This window comes from Brachyhypopomus gauderio, chromosome 10 (genome assembly GCF_052324685.1).
Source record: "Brachyhypopomus gauderio isolate BG-103 chromosome 10, BGAUD_0.2, whole genome shotgun sequence".
Lineage (NCBI taxonomy): Eukaryota > Metazoa > Chordata > Actinopteri > Gymnotiformes > Hypopomidae > Brachyhypopomus > Brachyhypopomus gauderio.
Genome location: NC_135220.1, coordinates 8,616,105 through 8,629,416, shown reverse-complemented (window position 1 = coordinate 8,629,416; position 13,312 = coordinate 8,616,105). Strand labels below are relative to the sequence as shown.

General features: G+C 40.8%; 1 long non-coding RNA gene across 1 annotated transcript; it reads left to right on the top strand.

Moving 5' to 3' along the window:
• Positions 1-292: 292 nt before the first annotated feature.
• On the top strand, positions 293-1,408 carry LOC143526253 (uncharacterized). The gene is made up of 2 exons (XR_013133844.1): positions 293-830; positions 1,130-1,408. It is a non-coding gene; the product is annotated as an uncharacterized LOC143526253 (long non-coding RNA).
• Positions 1,409-13,312: the final 11,904 nt, after the last annotated feature.

Here is a 13,312-nt window from a genome sequence, read left to right as displayed (position 1 = left end):
GTCTGTATATCACCTATGCAGTCAAACTTTTGCAGTGAGCAAATTGATTTTAGGGCTTTAGTGTGACGTTCGGGCGCAGCCAAGGACGAGACACAGAATCCTCGGGTTGCGGAGCAAACGTAACTTTAATTTGACAAGTATTGCGCAATCGCGCACGAGTAACACGGAGCAAGCACACACACAACGTGTAGACTTATGGCGCATTTCCACTAGGGCCTGCTTGGCGCGGTACGGTTCGATTCGCGACGGTTTGTGAGTGTTTCCATTAGTACCAGTACCCTGTGAACCGGCCCCTTTGGGTACTTTTTTCGTACCGACTCGCTCGAGGTTCTAACCGTTCCGAAGCGGTACAGTTCTGTGACGTGGAGGAACAGCATGACACTGATTGGCCAGGGAGTGTCGTCACAGGTTGCGTCAGGAGAGCGACTCCTCCGCTATGCTATGGACTCCTCAGCCATTTTTAAAACCCAAGGAGCGAAGTCTGTTCCCTGGTCAAACGCCGAGGTACAAACCTTTCTGTTAATAATCAGCGATCAAAAAATCCAGGGCGAACTGGACGGGGCCACTAGAAATGTAAAGGTTTTTAGCGAGGTTTCCGCGCTAATGGCCACTCATGGCTACCAGCGGTCCGTTCAGCAGTGCCGGTCGGTCCAAGCTAAAAAAGCTTAACGCGATTACCGGGCGGTGAAGGACCATAACGGACGCAGCGGAGCAAACCGCAAAGACTGGAAATGGTTCCAGCAAATGGATGTCATATACGGTCACCGGCCAGCCAGTAACGGAAGAGAAAACGTGCTGGACAATGTCGGTGCTGGAGGCCACGGAGAATGGTGAGTGTATTGTGATTTCACAGTTTTACTACTAGGCTCGTAAAAGATGTAATATGAACGTAATATGAACGCATCTATTGTAAACGCAGGAATTTAGAGCTGTGTTTGTAGTTAATGTTACCACCACAGTCACTACTGTACAATAGCTAGCTCTTAGCCTTGCTAGTTGCTAGTTAGCTGTAGCCATAAACACAGCATGAGCAGCGATGACGTGCTACACATTTTGTGCAGTTACGCTATATTGTTGTTGCTTTCACGGGAATACTTGTGTTTAATATTTGTTATTTTTTACGTTCAAGATTCCCCTTCCACTGACGAGGCGAGCGGAGTTGGCGGAAAATGTTTCCTTCAACCGGGCTTTCCTCGGGGTGCTTGGCGAACTTGTGAACACCATGCGAGACAGACGCCAGTAAAAGCACACAAAATGTTGCTTGTAGTACTATAAATATTTATTTCATATAAAGCTATACGTATATATTTGCTTTTTGCACTTTTTTAAAACTATAACTATATTATTTACATATGTTGTACTTTAAATATCTATATTTCATAATAAAGTTTGATTTCATTTGATTGTATGACTGATGCTTTTTATGCAGGGTGTGTTCAGCCTGTTTGAGTAATACCAAATTATTATCAATAATTAGAGCAACCACATACAATAATGAAGATAAAGATAAATAAGATACAATAATGCTATGTGTTAAGGGGCGTCGACCGGTGTTGTGGTCGTATACAAATGATGTCACGACACTACAACCCGCGCGCCAACAGCGACTCCACCCACATTGTGTTGGTCCACCATTGTAATGGAAACACAACGCGACCGTACCGTTCCGTTGCGAATCGACCCGTACCGAACCGTACCGCGCCAAGCAGGCCCTAGTGGAAATGCGCCATTAGACAACGACGAGCACAGGACACTGCGCGAGCGCACATTAAATAGACAGACCACATTAGCCCCATGTGATTACGAGACGATTCACAGGTGAGACACATTATTCACACAACAAAGCTATCACCACGGAGTTCCGAAAACGCAGACAGAGCACGTGGACAACGTTTACACACGCCCAAAAGGGAGGGGCCGGGGTCCTCAACGTGACATTTAGGTTCTAGAGAAATGTAAAGTTGAGTGTCATCTGCATATTGATGATAACTAATACCATGTTTGTTAATGATATGTGATAACGGAAGCATATATAGGTTGAACAGTAACGGCCCAAGAATTGATCCTTGGGGGAACGTCACAAGTTATTTTTTGACGTGTGGAGGAAGAGGTACCTAATGCAACATAGTAATCATGCCGTTAGATATGATCTAAACCAGTCTAAGACTAAACCACTAAGGCCTACCCAGCTCTGCAGTTGATCAAGAAGTATTTAATGATCAAAGGTGTCAAAAGCAGCACTTAAATCTAGCAGACAAAGGACTGAGAGTTTGCCTGCATCCTTATTCAATCTCAGGTCATTTACTACCTTAACTAGTGCTGTTTCAGTGCTGTGAAGAACTCTGAAACCAGACTGAAAAGTGTCATTTATCTGATTTACTTTGACATAATCATTCAACTGGATTGACACAACTTTTTCAATGATTTTGCTAAGAAAGGAAAGGGTAGATATAGGTCGATAGTTATTGAGAACTGTGGAATCAAGATTTCTGTTCTTTAATAGTGGTTTAACCATAGCAGTTTTAAGAATATTGGGGAATTCCCCCAGTTGCAGAGACTGATTGACAATCTTTAGAACTTCACTGATTAGTTCAGAACTTCAATGATGAGTTCAGAATCTGCTTGAAAAAAACATGTTGGTAAATGGTCCAGTTCACATGTAGAGGATTTTAGTGATGAAATCACATCAAGTAGTGTTAACATGTCAACTTCTTGGAAATAAGACATATTAAAGTTAGGCTGAGTAACTGATATAAGGTTTGATAGTCTATTAGTGCTTGTTGCTATGTTCTGCCTTATACTAGTAATCATGTCCCTAAAAAATATTGCAAACTAGGGGTGTGACGAGATCTCGCGAGATTTCTCGTCCCGTTAAAATCTGTCTCGCGAGATTTGTGATCCAGCAAGCAGCTAGAATGAAGTCGGAAAATACAGGTGTTATTGAAGATGCCCCGCCACTTTCAAATCGTTTGTTTGGCAGCATTTTGGGTACCCGGTGGAAATGATACATGGCAAGAGTGTGACTGATAAGACACGGTGCATATGCAAACATTGTATGAAAATAATGCCGTACACCGCGCCTAATACGAGCAGGATGCAGAGACATTTACAGCATCACCACAGCTCAGTACTCAAATCAACATATCTCACTTGAACAGAGGTAGCAGGGACAGAATGGCGCTTTGGCAAGTTGACACAGCAAAGGATATTGGGAGCAGTGTGGGGATGCTAATATTCCTAAAAATGAACATGGCAGTGTAGTTGCAGCAAATTCGGTGACATACTTGGTCAGGCTCTGTGCACTATTTGCACTCTGTATTGACAGAGAAGATAATGCACATAATACAGTGAGTCACCTCTAAATGACGGGTCTGGTTAACGACGGACCGGAGTTAAGACCGACTTTTTATTTTATTTTGCGTGGTGTGCGGAGGAGCAGTGGCAGCACTGTGGAGTGTTGTGTACAATAAGCTGAGGCAGCGCAGCCTCCACTGCAGCCCATCTCGGCAACGCGATCACTCTTTCTCACGCTGTATGCACAAGAACATTGATAGTTTTTTTCTGTACTGTATTTATGATCAAAGCGTATTTAAATCTAGGGTCACGCTTAACGACGAAAACTGCTTTACGATGGACTTTTCAGTCTCTAACACCGTTATTAAGCGGGGACTCACTGTAATATTGTTTGTGCTTGAAAAAAGGAGAAATTTAATCTTATTTATTTTATTTTAACTTAGGCCCTATATGAAATTTTATATTAATTCAATTTGTAGAGGAAGAAGTTTATTAAAAGTTAATGCTTACATAATGCATGTTAAGAGTTATAATAAAACATTTCAAAATGCATGTGTAACTCAGTTAAATAGAAGTCTATTGTCCAGTCATATAATTTGTAATTTTTGTGTTCTTAAAATCTCGTCTCGTCTCTTTCTCGTGAACCCAATAACGTGTCTCATCTCGTCTCGTGAGCTGAGTGTCTCGTCACACCCCTATTGCAAACTCATCACATTTTTCAACTGAAACAGTTTCAGGGAAGACACAGGAGGTGGGGTTTACTAGCTGATCTATACTTCTGAACAAGGCAGCTGAGTTATTATTGGAATAATTTATTCTTTTCTGATTTCACTTCACTGTTGTAATTCTGGGGTCTCTTCACTCTGATGCCGTCCAGCAAAAGATACAGGAGCATCCGAGCCTCCACTTCCGCTTGGTTATTGATAGTGTTCTAGTAGATAATGACATATTGAAAAATACACCAAAATGATCAGAGCTTGCAACATCAGTAATTTCAGTATTATCAACCTCTATGCGTTTAGAAATGATCAAATCTAAAATGTGGCTGTGCTTATGAGTTGGGCCTGATACATGCTGTATGAGATCAAAAGAGTTAAGCATCCTCATGAATTCTGAAGTGATTGGATTTGTGGATATATCCATGTGAATATTAAAATCCCCAGCAATTAAAACATAATCAAAATCAGTTAAAATCCTAGAAAGCATTTCTGCAAAATCATCAAGAAAATGATAGATAACAATCAAAAGAACTGAATAACAAGTTTGCCAACTTTTGGAGATCGCTTGGAGTTAGCGAACGTAAAATGGACACAAATTAAGTGTTATATCGCGATCTGTCGATCGACCGGTGGTTGGCGGCAGAGCGAACCAGTAACTCACTGAATCATAGATGTGGATCAGAGGTAAATAAACTAGATTTTTTTTCCCGGCGTGAGATATTGGAGGTGTGGCGTGAGAGCGTGTGAAAAAATGGCTGTGCATGCCACTGCAGGAGGAGCTGCTTCATTAAAACTTACATATTCGTCTACTCTAGCCCATGTTTCTGTTAAACAGAGTGCATTTAGTCTGTTATCTGAGAGTATTTCGTTTACTATCACAGCTTTTGATGCAAGCGATCTAATGTTTAAAAGTCCTAGCCTTAGCTTAATATTGCTGCTCACTTCATGTTGATTATTTAATTTAATTTTAATTAGATTTTTAAAACATATCGCCCTGTTATTCTTATACCTGCCACGGCTAACAGACACAGTACCTATGCAAGCTGGTAAACAGATTTAGAGTCCTGCTTTAGAGGGTTTCCTGCCTGCTCTCTTCCCATATAACAACACACTGAATCCGCTCCTGAATATGCCAACTTCATTCAGACACATTATTAAAAAAAGGATTAGAGCTTAGTGCTTTAATACCCACATTCTCATAAATGCATCTAAAATGATAAGGATTCAATCAATGGATGAGCGATACTAGTCCAGTCACAGCAAGACGGGCCATGGGCAGTAATGAAGTTAACTATGTTGTCCTATTCAACTTAATAGCAGCAAGCGAACAGATCAGTTCTGGGGGAGCAGCTACAAAAACCTGCCACAAGTTAGGAATTTTCACACCTGCTTGACACACAGTACTTGTTAAGGTAGTGTGTGCAGAAATTAAACATTTATTGAACATGTCACTAAGCAGTGGTGTCTGATGAGCAGGCGAGCAGCATGGCACTATAGATAAACCCTTAGATGAAAGGGTGACTGCCAAAATCATGTGACTGCTTCCTATTCCATAACTCTTATATTTTGTGTTTTTTTTTTCTGGATTGTGGGGGGTTTTTCTCACTGGTTTTGAGCTAAAATACTACAACTCCAGAGAGCTTTTAAATCCCTCTTGTTTTTGTGCTTTAATTGCAGATGTTTTTCATCTCCCAGGTGGGAACTAACATTTCCAATTAGAGGCTTTTGCATTACATGCCTCGATAAAGGCAGCAGGAATGTAATTGATGAGCAGGATTGTCTGCTTATTGGAAGTGGTTTGTCACAACAGGCTAACTGGTCAGAACGTGTAACGAGCAGCCAGCTTTTCAAAAACTATAATTACAAGTTGAATGTTCATCACCACCACAGAATTCCAGATATGGTTGCTGTACAGTTATCAAACCCCAAATGGTTCCTCATCAGATTTTTGTGGTTTCCCTTAATGGTGACCCACCATGCATAATTGGAGACACTCTGCTCAGTAGCAGCCAGTGAGATTACCGTTTAATGGCATAGAAAGGCTAATCATGCCTCAAGGTGCCATGCTGCCTGGCCTTAATCATTCCGACTGCACTGTGCTGCTCTAATTAACAGGCCACCATGGATGTTTTGTTGGCCATGTATAGTAATGGAGTAAATGACGTGTCGCCTTATTAACAGAGCGTTGGGAGTAGAGAACAGATCTCAATGCATTAAAAAAAATTATCTGTCACATCTGCAATGCAATAACTGCACATTCAAAACAGTACATTCCAGATATCGTAGCTGAAACATATTAGATGTAACAGTAACTACTAGGACCATTGTTACAGCAGAACTTTTCTCTGCCTTGATATTGTCCATACTAGAAAGGGATGATTCCTCTACAATATACTGTATACACAAAGGCTGCACTACAGTGCAAATGTGTAATATGGCTCTGTCCATCAAAACAGCCGTCATCTCTTCTGTGTTATGTGAAGAGCCAGTGTAATGGTGCCTCTCTGCAGTCAGTACCCTGGGCTGCTATATCCCCACACTCACTGGATTGGGCTTGTAGACTCCTCTCTGAGCAAGATGAGCAGATATTGTTTCATTAGCATCAGGTAGGCAACATAAATTGATTCAGTAGCAATTTGGGGGGGGGGGGGGGGTAGAATTGCAAAGTAAGATGAGATCTCAAGGCAGGCCAAAGGTGATACACTTCATTTATTGAGGTAGCCCTGTCTTCTTGGTAAAATAAATAAATACATTAAAAAGAGCTCTGACTGCTGCAGGTTGCTTGGACTGGAGATGGCTGGAGTCAGGAAAGTGGTACAATGGTTGTGTTTCCACTGTTAATATATGGAGGATAGTTTTGTGTGAGATCCAATTAGTGTGTCTGTAGCCTTAAACATTGTAGAATCTGGATGTTTATTCCTTGCATAAAGAGCAACAGCATTTTCACTTTACCATGTGTTTTGAGCTTCTGTAAATGGAAAAGAGGACAAGATTATTTTATGGCTGGAGCTCAACATGGTTTCAAAGTGGAAAATCAAGTGTGACATTTAAGACTTCATTCTTTGTCTCTCTTGCTCTGGCTCTGACTCACTTTAGAGGTGGCAGACAGATTCATCAATACCTAAATATTTTATGTCTAATCCCCTGTATAAAAATTTTCTAAAGGCCGAAGTGGAAGATTTTTACAGCATAGTCAATAAAGGTAAGAAGTAAGATGAAATATCACCTTGACGGAGTATCATCAGATAAGGTCATGAAGAAATACGGTGAAGGTCAAAACATAGGTGAGTGTTTTCCCCCAAAAACATGGTCAATGTTAAGGTATTTATGGCACTGGGATGCCAGATACTGCAATTAACTTTCTGTGACTTATTCTCTGTTAAGCTTCAGTGCTTAGGCATGTAAATGCCTATTCGATCACATTAAATATTGTTACATCTCTGCTTGAGAAGGGCTCGATAACTTAGCATTAGAGTGTTGGGGGTTAACGAGTTGTCAGTAAACATATATTTTAATATTTAAGAATTGTCACAGTGCAGCCCCTGACCCCTCCCCTTTGGGCGTGTGTTTATGTCGTCTACGTCTAGACGTCTGCGTCTATGTATCTTTGTGGGTGTGGTTGTGTCCGAGTGTGTTCATCAGTCTCACCTGTGGTTCGTCTAGTCATCACTCGGGACTTATGTGGTTTGTCTATTTAATGTGTGTTTGCGCAGTGTTCCGTGCTCGTCTTTGTCAGAGACTTATACGTCTGAATGTGTAAGTGTTCTACGTGCGCTGTCTGCGCTAATTTGTGTGAATTAAAGTCACGTTTGTGCCTCCTCCTTTTCTCAGGGCCTCAGCATTACAGAAAGACGAGCTGAACCAAGACAAGAATATAAGAATGTCCAAGGCTTTGCTTTCACTGCCCTGCTGTTGTTGTATTGAACTTCTGTTCAATATAATATCATGTTATGTTCTAATGTGTCACTTCTAAGTCCCTGTCAGTCATGTCTTTCATTGTGTTTTTCCATGTGCTAATGTTTGGTTTTCCCATGTGTTCTCCTGCCACACCCCTGTCATTAGTTACTCCTCCCCCTTTGTCATTGCAATCACCTGTTTCTAATTTGTTTGGTCATTCAGTCGTTGTATGTATTCCTCTCAGGATCGTTGCAGCAAATTCTGGGCCCTGTACACTCTGTGTCAGTGGGCCCCTATAAATGCCAGTAAACGAGGCACATGAGCAAAATGGGCCCCTCTCTCTACTCGGGCCCTGGGTAGTCAAGTCCACTTTTCCCCCCACTACCACGCCCATAATTCCTCTTATTGAGTTAGGGTTTAATGTTATTCTGGTTTGTCTGTGTGCTTTCTGGTTGCCTTTCTACCAGTTGCTCCAGTTCATGGTAATGGCTTCGGTTTGGTTTCCTTTGTTTTTCTCCTTTGGTTCTCTGTAGTGTGTTTATTCATTCATTCATTCATTCATTCATTTATTATTAATGACCACACAACAAGTTGGTGGAATTTGCTTCCGGTACAGCATAACATACTCACATCTCTGTGTCAACAGAAAAAACAAATGCATAAATACAACTACATATGTCATGTCTCAGTTTGTGATGGTTATCAGCTAGTTCTTCCCTTTTGTAGATATATGTTCATGTAGGTTGTTGGTAGTAGTCTTGATGTATATTGTCAGGCTTGTAGTATCTATGATAGTTCTGTGTAGCCTGTGCACTGCTCATGTTTTGTTTCCTGTAAATATGTTATGATTTATTAGCATCTTCCTTTGCGTTTGTCTTGTTTCATTATCTTGATCTCCCTCTAGTGTTCAGTGATCTGTGTTTTACTGTTAGTTAAGATGCAGTCGGTCACATAACCTTCATGTGGGTAAATAGGCAAATCAGCCCAGTTCTTGGTAGACCAGAATAACATTAAATAGACCCACACCCTACACAGAAAACAAGAGAAATATATACTACTACTACTACTACTGAATGACCAAACAAACTAGAAACAGGTGATTATAATGACAAAGGGGGAGGAGTAACGAATGACAGGGGCGTGGCAGGAGAATACGTGGAAAAACACAATGAAAGACATGACTGACATGGGGCAGTCAGTCCCCTTTCTGTAGGATTTTGGTTGTTTTGGTTTTCAATTGTATTATCTTACAAAAACAACCAGATTTTTAGTAGCATGTAGTGGTTAGACCTGTAGATGAAGGCAGGCATCTGACTGACTCATACTCACTCATTCCATTTGTTTACTACTGCTATCTGGCTATATATGTGTACGGCTGTATCCAATCATTTGGATCCTTTTCTCTTGTATGCACATTCTAGTGATTGTTTCCTAACAGGTCTGACTGCCAAAGAAACTGTTTAATGAATGACTGTGAACAAAGCAGAGGGAAATGATGAACTTTCTACCAACCATTAGTTTTCTTTATCTTGGAGCAAGGTTCTCAGCAACAAGGATTCACATACATGGGCATAGCTTGCATCTAGGACTGTGCAAGCAGGCATGGATGTTGCTTCTTCTGGAGAGGCTAAGTTAGTGGCTCAGGGCTTGTCATTCCCTTGAAAACAGAAAGACCAACAGCTTCCACTTCTTACGTGCTATCTCAGTAAAAATCGACCCATTTAAAGTGAGGCCACAGAGAAGATAGGAATCAGGATAATTAAAATCAGACTACAAACACAAATAAATAAACACTCAATTATGCGTTTCACTTCATGAAGGCCTGAGATGGCCATTTAATATTCTAGAGAGGTGCTCAGCGTTTGCATTTAGATAGCACTTCTGAGAACAGTCCAATTTGACGTTCCCAGAACGGGGCAGACTGGGTTGGGCCAAATGGCCTGAAATAGCCTGAACAAACCCATATGGTAGGGATTCATGCCATTAATGACTGTGTCTCATCTGTAATTAGACTCTGAGTGTCTGATGAATGTTGCCGCACGTGTCTCCACCAGGTGGAGCTCCATGGGGATGTTGAGCCCATCGTCCAGAGGCTTCGTGGTCTCGGGTATTAATTACACGTTGTCTGAATTTGCTGTCTGGCTTCTGTTTCAAAGTTTATTCTTGGCAGGCAGTAATTAGGCCTCTAGGAAAGCAAATGTCCCCCTCTCCATTGGTTCAGAAAGCCCACAAACCTAAACTACAGGCTTAATACTATGCCTGCCAGAGCAACGAAATGAAGAATTCAGTCATATTTTTGGATGGTGTGTAACCCCTTGGAATAATCTCAGTTTATCCTCTAAATGAGCCATGTGGTTATTCTAACACCCAAGTAAAACGTGTTCTCTGCCATAGTGTGTTTTAGCTCCTGTTTGATTTTTACACCATTAGAGAGAGAAAGTAATGTCAGGTGTTTTTTTTTTTTCTTTTGGGGGCATATGTAAATTGGTATGTTTAAGATGAAAAGGATGGTGATAAAATCCTCCATTTATCTATTTTTGAGTTATGAATATTTAAAACTACTCATCCTAAGCAGAAATGAAAGCATAAATTCAGAGGTGTAACTGTATTCTGACTGCAGTTTGCTGACTTAAACAGCTTATTTAATCTCGGTTCATTTATCTATAGCTGATCATTTTCCCTATATGGCTCAAACAGCCTTTGCAGGTGCTGAATCAAGTTAAATTTTAATACTTGTAGGGGTTGGCTCCCAGACTACATCACCAGCCACCACTAGAGGGAGCCGATCTGCTAAAACAGTCTAATTAGGCTGGATGTGCTACACCTGCCTTTGAGGGTTTTATATAGACTGACTTCTCAGCAAATACTTCTTGCTGAGTCTTTTCACGAGTGTTCTCATGTCACAGGTCAGCCAGTACAGTATCTTTATCAAGATGATAAATCCAAGATGGCGGCATGTCCTTTTGTCTGTCTTTTGTCTGCTGAGTGTTTGCCTGTTTTTGGAAATTTTTAATTGAATTAGTCACCCCTTTTTTATTTTAAAAAGAATAAGAGTTCTTTAAATAATTGGCCGCATTGATTGCCTGTTGTTTTTTGTAAGTACTTCTATGCTTTGAGGATTTATTCCTGCTTGGTCCACCTGCCTTGAGGTCTATCCTCTAGCTGCAGCTAGTAACATCTATCCAGTGGCCTTGGAATTGTGGTGTGGTTTGGCTTGTTTTTGACTTAGTGCACTGACAGCTGCACAGTATTGGAACTTCACTGGTAAGAAGAGTTTTCAGTCATTGCAGTGAAGATCCTTTTCAGCCTAAATCCACAGCAGCAACTCAAATATACTGGCTATGCTTAGGCCTGTGCTACTAAGGCCTGTATTGCTGAGGCCCTGTGCTGTCTGAAGACACCATCTACCCCACGCTGAAGGTTGTATTGCTTGAAGATATAATCTACTCTACTTTGAGGTTTGTGCTCTTTTGAAGACACCATCTTTATCAGATCGAAGCCTGTGTATCTTGAAGGCACCATCCATCCCAGAGTGAGGCCTATGCTCTGCATTTATTTACTCTGCATCCATTGGTGCTGAGTACTTTGCAAAATGAAACTTCAAATAACCTTACTATGTCTTCTAACTGCGCGGGCTATGGGATCAAGCACTTATTCCTGGGTGAGTACAACTACTGTGGTCAATCTGTGGGTTAACACCCAGGGCTGCACTAGTACCAGGACAGCTATACATTCTGAGCAGTCCCCAGTCCATCTGGCACAGGACATGAACTTATCACCGGACTTGCCTAGAGACTTAACTCAAATTCAAAGCCTTTTTGCTCTGCATAATTACCTCACACTCCATGAGAAATCTTGCTATCAATCAACTGATTCAACACGTACTGCAACAAGACAGAATCTATTGATTGTTTTATTATTACTTTTATCTGGTAATGTCCATCCTAATCCAGGTCCTGAATTGGTATCTATCTCAACACCTTTTGATTTTAAATCATTGTCTGGTCTTAAATTTATTCACCTTAATGTTCGCAGTTTGTTTTCCAAGATGGACATGGTTAAAATTTGGGTTAAATCAACTGGTGCAGACATTGTTGTAATTTCTGAAACCTGGTTAACTAAATCCATTGCTGATGATGATATTAACATATTTGGGTACAATGTTTATCGCACCGATAGGCCTTCAAAGGGAGGTGGTGTTGCCATATATGTTAAATCAAGATTTGACTCTTCAGTTGTTCTATCTGAATCAATCTGCAAACAACTGGAACTGTTGGCAATAAATTTGGAAATTGCCAAAGGACTTTGTATAACTGTTGTTGGATGTTATAGGCCTCCATCTGCTGCCAAGGAAGCCTTACATTCTTTAAAACAACTTCTATCCAGATTAAATTATGGTGAACTTGTTTTATTTGGGGACTTGAATTGGGATTGGTTTAAGCCTGTATCAGAAGATTTGAAGTCTTTTTGTGACTCTATGAATCTTACTCAGTTGGTCAACTTACCCACACGGCCAAACCCTAAAAACCCAGAGAATTCCACCTTGATTGACCTGATCTTGACAAATGTACCCCATAAATTCTCATCTCTGGGTGTCTTTTGCAATGACTCAAGCGATCACTGTGTTGTTGCTGTCACTAGAGATACCAGAATACCCAAATTTAAACCTCGTGTAATTTATAAGAGGAGTTTGAAACATTTTAATGAGCAAGCATATCATCATGACTTGTCTGCTGTTGATTGGAAGAAAATACATCTGATCCCTGATGTAGAAACAGCTTGGACATTCTTTAGGGATTGTCTTATGGAAATTGTAAATAAGCATGCCCCTTTCAGAAGACTCAGGGTTAAGGGCCGAGAGAATCCCTGGTTTTCCCCGGGATTAGCAGATTTTATTCATGAGCGTAACCTGGCCTGGGCCAAGGCTAGAAAAACTGGCTCGGTCAGTGATTGGTTGGTTTTTAGACAACTAAGAAACAAATGCTCTTTTTTAATCAAGAAAGCTAAATCAGAGTATTATTTGTCAGTGACCACTGAGAACTTAAATAATCCTCGGAAATTCTGGAAAGTCATAAATTCTCTCTCAGTCAGTAAGGACTCCCAGATTCTCCCTTCATATGTTCTGATGGATTCTGTTCCTGTCTATGACAGGATGGAAATGCTGAATTGTTTTAACAAGCATTTTATTTCTTCTGGCTTCTTATTTGACTCAGTTAAAGCTAATTCAGTGACCCCTTGTTCTTATCACCCAGTTTATACTGGGGAGCAATTCAATTTTGCTCCTTTTACTGTTAGTGAAGTCCATAAGGCCCTTGTAGCTTTAGATCATAGGAAGTCTAGTGGACCTGATTTGTCCAGCCGTTATTTCTCAAGATGGCAGCTGATTTTATAGCAGAGCCTCT